We start from the raw sequence: 8,236 nt of genomic DNA, 5'->3' as shown, positions 1-8,236 counted from the left end.
GTGTGTCGACCGGACTGCTGACTGGAACTTGGGAATGGGTGTCGACCGGACAGCTAACTGGAACTCCGGAACAGGTGTCGACCAGAACGCTGGCTGGAACAGGTGTCGACTGGACCGCCGACTGGAAAAGGTGTTGACCGGAAGCCCACTGGAACTCGGGAATAGGTGTCGACCGGACCGCGGAGAGCCACGACCAGCTGGATGGACGGATCCCGGAGGCGAGCTGGAGCACACAACCAGTGGAGGGAAATCCTGCAGGCTTAGGACGTCATACCTGTAATTATGTGGTAGATCTTGAGGCAGAGGAGAGAGCGTCAGAAGAGCCCAAGTGGCCCTGTTAACCACTGACCAGGGTTCCTTTGGCTTGGCTACCTCACTTCCTTACTTCTCTGGTGTAATCAGAGGCAACCACAGGCCTGATGGTTAAAAGCTTTGGTCCATGTTTTAAAAAATAAATACATTAAAAGCGGGCACAAGTGATTCCAAATATGAAAACGAGTAACTGTGTTAAAACCAATATTTTCTGGAGCTGAAGGGACGGGAAATCCAGTGACGCCGCGCAAGTCAGAAGACTTGCTGCATGGCCACCTTCACTTGGAAGAAACAGGTTGTTCCTTGTCTGACCATGTATTCCCACCACTGCTGGAATCCAGAGCGAGTGCTGGCGCTGTGCAAGATACATGCAAGTTTGTCCTCTGTACGCAAGGGACGAGGCTGAAAACCAATACTGGATTTTGGTGTTCTTTGGTCCCTCAGACAGCACTGCATTAAAAACCGATCGGATTCTGTTGTGGACATGACTGCATGGGCTCAGGAACAGTTCTAAAAACAATTGTCTGTGAGCACAGTTCATCGCTGCATTCACAAATGTCTGTTGAAACTCTACCATGCAAAGAGGAAACTGTATACAAACCAGATCCAGAAACACTGCCATGTTTACGTGTTTTGCTGGAATAAATAATCATTGGGCTCATTGTATTTGGTAATCGACTGGAGCAGGTTGCACCGGGGTCAGTAGGTAAGTCTTTCAAAACAGTCTTTTAATACACTCCGTGTTTACATACTACTTTGTCCACTTCGGTTAATGTGTAGGGACTCTTATCATGCTACTACAGAGGTTTGGTGTTATTTGGAGCAGTATCAGTAGTTAAAAAATATGTTTTAATGCGTACAACTTGCCGCCCCAAGCCAATTTGTGTTAGCCGCGACAGGCTGTTAGCGACTCTCCGGAAAATCTACGTTAATAGTTGTAACACGAAAAAATTGTCTCGATGGCTTATTTAATGACCCAATTTGCCCAAAAAGAACTAGGGGTGATTTTACACTGGAATTTCACTTTAGGATGGACTGAGGCCAAATGGCCTCCTGTGACTCCAACGACTTGTTGTTATGACCCAATAGAGCACTAACAAAGTTAATACCTACTTCCCACCAATGACTGTCACTCAAATGGCTGTCGTTGGCACTTGGTGCACAAAGGGTTCCAGTGACATCATCGGCCTTGTGTAAGGTTCAATACCTGGATCTCCACACCAGATAGTTGGACCAGTCCCAGCCTGGTCAGATGCGTACATGAACTGATGAAGCATCTTGGATGAGAGGTGAAGCGTCATCCTAGACAAATAACCAAGTCCAGTTGCTTCTGACTGAAATTGCTTTGGGGATATTCTTATACTGTAAATACAGGAGATTTAGGGATATATACTCATACATCAATTAGGGTCTCCTCCCTTTAAATAAGCTCATTAATTCCATTCCTCATCAGCAGTGCATACACTCAATGCACAGCTTGATGATAAGCTGAGTCACTAGGAGTTGTTTTGTGTGAATTTGTCTTCTGGGGATGCTAAAGCTTTTGTTTTATGGAAATGATTTTAAAAAACAAAGAGATTCACCTGAAACCTCCAGGGTAGCCTATTATGGGGAGAAAAAGTTTTCAAGATAGCATTTAGCACATTTAATAAGCTTTTTAGGTATTCAAATAACACCCACAAGTTAAATAAATTCCTCTTTTCAGAAATAAATTCCATTCATGGTAGAGACAAACCAAGGGCAGATATGATTTTCAGCATTGATTGATATTTTTTGTCAAATTCCGCCAATGAAACCTGTGATACATAAAGTTAAATGTTGATTCAAGCTGCACAACTTCTGATTGAAGAGACCAGGGTTGATGGTTGGGTGTAAAAAGTGTCCGACTATGACATACAGTTTACAGAATCCAACGGTATGTCAAATACCAGGGATTGCTGCATGCATCATGTCTTCTACTGACAGCCAAGTAATTTTAGTTTCCTAACCTTCACCAAATTCTAACTTTGTAAAAAAACAGGTACAGTCTGTTTTTAAATGCTACAAAATAAATATCTAATTCAACCAGAGTAATTTTGAGGCATCAGAGGAGCCTTGTGGGTGTTTTTACATTTCACATTAAAATAAATCAATCAAATCAATGTGTATCCATGATCCTTTAGTTAAAATGTTAACAGCTAAAGCTAGCGCTAACTAGCTTGCTTGATTAGCAAGGTGCAACCACTGAATGCTGGCCAACACATTTTTAGGCACACAAAAAGTTACAATCGACTCTGATGAAGTGAAAAACACACTGTAGAAAGGTTAAAGTCCTGAAACGATAGCACTGATAACAGCCAAAAACACTTCACAGCTATTTTAATGTACACAGGTCCGTGAATATGTTACACTGAGCCTCTATGCTGATTGATAGGTCGCTGTGTAGCCCCGACCTTAAGCCTGTCCTGCTTTATCATCTGTTTTTCTCTGAATGGGACCATAGAAATCAAGTGAGAAGTAGGCTCATCTTCTCATTGACTTCTATACAAACTGACTTCTATTTGGGGCCGTTGAGTGCCCCCCCCCCCCCCCCCCCCCTTCTGGACATTAGAAATAATGCAGGTTTAGGAAAATTTACTATTGACTAGACTTTTCAGGCCCAGAAGCTGAGTCAATTTTTTTTTACAATTTTTTGATGCAATTGGCAACACTCAAAGTAATAGATGAATATATATGGATATATGGAAATTGAACCCTGCTGCAAGTTAGCAATACTGACACAGTAATCATATGGTATTAAACTTGGTGTCTGACATATGCTTAACAGGATGATGGATTTGTTTTTCCTTTACAAACTTGAGTATATTTCAGATCACATGATCTCAATTTTTAGCTGCAGTTTGCAGTTCTTGTGTAGAACATTGGTATGCACTGGTAAGTGTCAAAGGTTGAGGAATTGTGCATAACCCTTTTCACACACACACACACACATACACACACACACTGGCCTGGCCTGGCACCAGGCGCTGGGGGTTTGTTAAGGTGTTTAATCCAATTGTGGAGCAAAGCACAGGTTATGACCCGTGTTCCACACAGACTACACCCCTGCTGCAATCCTATTGGCCCTCCAGCAGCAGTTGGTGTGCACTCATTAACCAAACTGTTGCCCTGCTGTATTCATGTCACATGGGACAAGAGGTAAATAGGAGCTTTTTAACAAAATCAGATGACCTTACTTAATAATGTACTATTTATTGTAATGTTGTTGGGAAACACATTAGATATCTGGGAAGATCATACACTATCCATGTCATATCTACGTGAATGCAGAACATTGGGATGATATAATAATTACATTTCCACACTGTTACACTGCAAACCACAATGTGATTTGTGATTTTTATATATATTTACGCAGTATATATAGGCCTACATACTTGTAAAATGGTATGAAAGATTTTTTTTATTTGCAACCCAAAATTCCCTTTAGCTGTGTTTTTAGAAAATATACTTAGTGAAGACTTGTTTCTACTAGAGCATTTTTACATGCCTAAATGTACAAAAACACATTATTTTTCTTTGTATACAAAGTCATTTCTTGAAAGTCTGTTTTCAGATTAAAACCTTTTGATATGTATTTCTTACATTAGTTGTAATATTTTTGACACGGGCTGATAACAGGAACTTTTACTCTATTTTTGGACAGAGTGAGTTATTTGTAGTAAAGAGTATCAATAATTACCATGTACTGAGGGTTGGCTGTAAAATTCAACAGTAATTTTACTTCCTTAATTTTTATTTGAACAACAGCATGATTTTGTCAACTTTGTCCCGTGTTGCTTGAATGCATCATGACACCAGCTGTCTCGCACCAGGAAATAGTTTGGGATTGACCTGCTGTCTGTATGTGTGTCGGTGTCACGGAACAACCCCTTTCGGGCCTTGTTAGGAAAGCCGTCCTCCTTCCCTCTGTCTCCCCTCCTTCTGTCCCTCCGTCCCTGTGCACTCTCTCTCAGTTCATGTCAGCAACAGCATGCGGCAGTCTCCATTCTCTGCTTGTTCACCAGGATGAACACTTTCTGCTCTCTGCTCTGTATCAAATACAGGTATGACGTGACCGGACGCACACACACACACACTGAAGTTGTAGTCATAGATAAGTACACTGGAAAGTATAGATGGTAGCACACACTGTCAGTAAGTTTCGTTTCATTCACTTGTTGAATGTAAAAAAAGATGTGTGGTCCTTTAGGAATATAACTGCAGTGCAGTTCAGTAGGTTTGTTGTTATTTCAAATGTGTACACAACAAGAAGACATAAAGTAAAAGAGCAAAAGTTGTATCTGTATTTCTGGTAAATAGTGAAATCATTGCTGTTTCACTACTCTATATATAAAATTGAATATGAAATTGTTGACGTTTTTTGTTGTGTATCTATTTGGTGGAGTGGAGGGCTGCGCAGTCCATCAGCCCTCATCCAACAAGTCCTCATATCTAAATGACACAACAGATGGTATATCTTTGCTTTCTAAAATGACCCATATGAAAGTATTCTGGTCTGATAAACAACCAAGTAGGACATTTAGTAGTGCTTTCTAAACCAAGCCACTTCGTTGTTGACTAAGTAAATTCACATGAGTGTGTTCTGATCCGGAAAATGATTGCACTCTAATTCATATCTAATCCACTTATTCATTTCTGTGGGAATTACACGTGGAGCAAAGAAGAAAATGAGGTGACATAGTAAGAGCTGGAAAATCTCCAAAGGGAGGCAGGTTGAGGTGGTGGATGGTACCCAAACACAGGACCATCACCCGGGGGACCCATGACTGTGTCCAGGGGCCTGTTTCACAAAGCAGGTTAAAAAAACTCTGAGTCTAACCCTGAACTCTGAGTTGATCTACTCTGAGATAGGAAACTCTGAGTTTTCGGTTCCAGAACAGCAGATTTGCGTTAGGTCGATCAACTCAGACTTGTTTGACCTAGAGTTAAGGGCATGCACCACAAGCAAAAAAAGACAGCATCAATGGAGCCCTGATTCGACGAGTCACCATGGCAACGGGGAAGCGAAGGGCTACGCTACAACTGGAATTGGAAATATTAATGCGCTCATACAGAGAGTTTGAGCATGTTTACACCGCTGCAGCAGCAAAAGAGAGGGAGACGGTGCGGGAGAACATTGCGGCTCGGGTCAGTGCGTAAGTTTAAGTGTAGTCCTGTTGTAATCACAGTAATATCACAGGGGAAACTGCTTGAGTGGGAGCCTATAATTTTATTTCATTTAAGTGCTTCACACGGGGGAGAAGCGCACTTGGCAGCAGCTTAAGATGAAACATAAAAACATACAGGTATTCAAACAGGTAAAACATCGGCAAAATCTCATGGTGACGCCTCAGTTTGAGCATGTTTTACATGGTAAAGTAAATATTACCGCAAGTGGCTGTTTTTTATACAACATATAAATGTTGTATAAAAAACTCCCATTTGCAAAAAAACGCAGCCCAACACACAATATCTGCTGTGATATGAGAGCATTACTGGTTGTTAATGTTGGAAATGTAAGGAGGGGTGAGGTTGTGTATGTAAATGATGGACAGTGACATGAAACGGTGCGTATTCAGCCCCCTCGCATTATAGGTGATATCCTGGATCAGAAGGCTGTTGTTTCCACCTATAGGAGTAGTTTATATACCGGTAACCAAATTAAAAGAACACACTTTTGAACCTATGAATTGCAAGAAAAGCTGGGATTATATTTAGGAAACGCTAAGTCAAATACATTCAACTTGCTCAAAAGATCCATTTCATTAATTTTGTAATTATGGCTGCAGTATATTAAGGACGTCTATGCGCGGTCTGATAATCATCTCCCGACGAATATTTAATTCTCTTTGCGGTAATGCGTCACCTTCATCCACGGAATCGTTATCAAAAGGACATGCCATGGTAGTGAAATAGTCGCCACCTAATATAACTTCTAATGTCTGATTTTTGCAATGATTTTCTGAAAAAAACAGACGACAGAACTATACTACGCCAAAACTCGCCCGCTGACTGAATGAATGAGGAAATCAAACACCGTGTGTGGCTGAAAGAGGGCGGAGACAGAGAGAAACTCAAGGTTTTCTGAGAAAAATCTGGTCCCGACCAGGTTAGTTTCAGAGAGCATGTTACCATGGTAACTGACCCAGAGGTTAAGTTACCTCTCTTTGTGAAACAGGCTAGAGTTACCCCTCTCTCTCTGGTTTGAGTTACCTCCCTTTGTGAAACGGAAAACTCAGAGTTTCCCTCATTTCAGGGTTAACAGACTCAGAGTTTTCACTAAACCTGCTTTGTGAAACAGGCCCCTGGAAGTACTAAGCCAAACCACAACCATTTTTCTAAATTTAAGGTTAGATATGGAGAATGAGCAGAACACCGCCATCTAGTGTCTCAAGATTGTCGTTGCAACAACAAAAAATGATTGGGTTCATTGCCGAGTGTGTGAAGTGATCAGCCTGCTCCATGTCAAGTGATGAATCATACAGGGCAACGATTAATTTTGACTAATCAATGAATTTGACAACAGTATTTCACGTTAGCCAGTCTTCAACTGGAAGTCTTTCTCAGTGGTGTGTAATCCATTAGCTAGCTCTCAACTCAAAATTATTCTTTTTTTCTGTAGCAACAACAGACAACCCTGGCAACCCCCAATGCCCAACGCTAATGTAAACAGAATGTGACAGAAAGTCATTGTCAAACCCAACACAATTTTTTTTATATTAATTCAGACTAAAAAGCAATACTTTCATTCTGTACCCCTCAAAATGCCCAATGGGTGTATTACTTTTAAATCCTTTAAAAAAGTCGTTTTGATGTCATGTCCAGTTGCCTTTTCCCAGCGTTAAATATAGTACCAAATTTTGCAAGATATCGTAAAAATTGTGCACACATTTTTTCAAAGATATCTCATGGTGAAAAGTCAACAATGACTGGATGGCAACAGCAGTCTCCCATGTCAAAGTCAGAAATTTTCTACATTTATACATGAACCAGAAAGACCAACCAAAACCAGAATCCTTCCTTGGAGGTTTTGCAGCGCTCAAAACCTCGAACCCATGTTCCTTTTTCTCATCTTGTCCTTATCTATGTACCAACTTTTCTTCCGTAGCCAAGATAAAATTAATTATTTCTGTGTGTGTGTGTGTGTGTGTGTGTGTGTGTGTGTGTGTGTGTGTGTGTGTGTGTGTGTGTGTGTGTGTGTGTGTGTGTGTGTGTGTGTGTGTGTGTGTGTGTGTGTGTGTGTGTGTGAGGGTCAAAGAGCATTTCTGGTATTTGTATGTACTTTTCTTTCAGAATTTCTTCTTTGAATTTTTGACAGTTGCATTCTGCTTCAGAGCATCTGCTTTAAAGTGGAAAAGAAAAACAAAAAACCCAAACATGAATCCCACTATCCCTCCCAACAGCCCATGTCAGACATAGTCACAGTAAATAACTAGGTAATTAACTAACATATAACATAATTAAATAAATAATGTACAATGAGACAAAAATAGAGTAAAATCATCTAAAGAGAGGGGGGGGGGGGTCTCTCCTCCCAAATATTAGGAAGTGCTCTCAGCATCATCAGGGATAACAGTGAGCTCATTACTAATAAAAGCCAGCAGTGGGTCCCAAGTTTTGTGGAATGCTGTCAAAGATCCATTCTGTAAGAACCTTAATTTCTCTAACCATAGACATTGTAAAATTTCATGTATCCAACTTTTGTCAGTCGATGGAGAAAGGAAGAAGGAGAATCTTTACCATGGGGATTTCTAAACCTCCAAGGGTCAGAAATTCCTAACCGTGATGCATATGTTTTTAATATGTGCGCTGATTTGGATAGTTTAATCTGTTAGGGAGAAGATTTGCCGAGAGTCACATCATGCCCCAGATTGAAGTCCTCCTCCACGATATTCTGGTTACT

General features: G+C 40.8%; 1 protein-coding gene across 1 annotated transcript in view; it reads left to right on the top strand.

Moving 5' to 3' along the window:
• The window catches only part of LOC310966028 (receptor-type tyrosine-protein phosphatase gamma-like), a gene marked incomplete at both ends in the record, with an annotated part of 771,775 nt that overhangs the window by 719,927 nt on the left and 43,612 nt on the right, over positions 1-8,236 (top strand). The window lies entirely within an intron of this gene.

Source organism: Echiichthys vipera, assembly GCF_963691815.1.
Source record: "Echiichthys vipera genome assembly, chromosome: X".
NCBI lineage: Eukaryota > Metazoa > Chordata > Actinopteri > Perciformes > Trachinidae > Echiichthys > Echiichthys vipera.
This window is presented reverse-complemented; position numbering and strand designations above follow the sequence as displayed.